Source organism: Arachis hypogaea, chromosome 18, assembly GCF_003086295.3.
Source record: "Arachis hypogaea cultivar Tifrunner chromosome 18, arahy.Tifrunner.gnm2.J5K5, whole genome shotgun sequence".
NCBI lineage: Eukaryota > Viridiplantae > Streptophyta > Magnoliopsida > Fabales > Fabaceae > Arachis > Arachis hypogaea.
The window spans coordinates 31,393,506-31,394,310 of NC_092053.1; the positions used below are offsets into that span (position 1 = coordinate 31,393,506).

The 805-nt window shown below is 41.2% G+C and overlaps 1 non-coding gene across 1 annotated transcript; it reads left to right on the forward strand.

Moving 5' to 3' along the window:
* Positions 1-493: 493 nt before the first annotated feature.
* LOC112773552 (small nucleolar RNA R71) lies at positions 494-597 on the forward strand. Its single transcript, XR_003188098.1, has one exon. It is a non-coding gene; the product is annotated as a small nucleolar RNA R71 (small nucleolar RNA).
* The last annotated feature ends 208 nt before the right edge of the window (positions 598-805 follow it).

Sequence of the window (805 nt, forward strand, 5' to 3'; positions counted from 1 at the left end):
ATTGCTTGGGAGAGTACTAGGAGGAGTTTCAGTGACCCTTTTACTCAGCTGGCCCACCTGTGCCTCCAAATTTCTAATGGAGGACCTTGTTTCATTCATGAAACTTAAAGTGGCCTTAGATAGATCAGAGACTATGTTTGCTAAGCTAGATGGATTCTGCTCAGAATTCTCTGCCTGTTGCTGAGTGGATGATGGAAAAGGTTTGCCATTTCTAAACCTGTTTCTTCCACCATTATTAAAGCTTTGTTGAGCCATTATGGCATTCAGAGCATCAATTTCAAGAACTCTCTTCCTCTGAGGTGTCCCATTACTCACAGGATTCCTTTCAGAAGTGTACATGAACTGGTTATTTGTAACCATGTCAATGAGTTCCTGAGCTTCTGTAGGCATTTTCTTTAGGTGAATGAATCCACCTGCAGAATGGTCCAATGACATCTTAGATAATTCAGACAGACCAACATAGAATATATCTAGGATGGTCCATTCTGAAGGCATGTCATAAGGACACTTTTTGGTCAGTTGCTTGTATCTCTTCCAAGCTTCATAGACGGATTCACCTTCTTTCTGTCTGAAGTTTTGAACATCCACTCTAAGCTTACTAAGCTTTTGAGGAGGAAAGAACTTGGCTAAGAAAACCGTGACCAGCTTATCCCAAGAGTTCAAGCTATCCTTAGGTTGAGAGTCCAACCATATTCTAGCTCTGTCTCTTACAGCAAATGGGAAAAGCATAAGCCTGTAGACCTCGGGATCAACCCCATTGGTCTTAACAGTATTACAGATCTGCAAGAATTTAGTTAAGAACTGA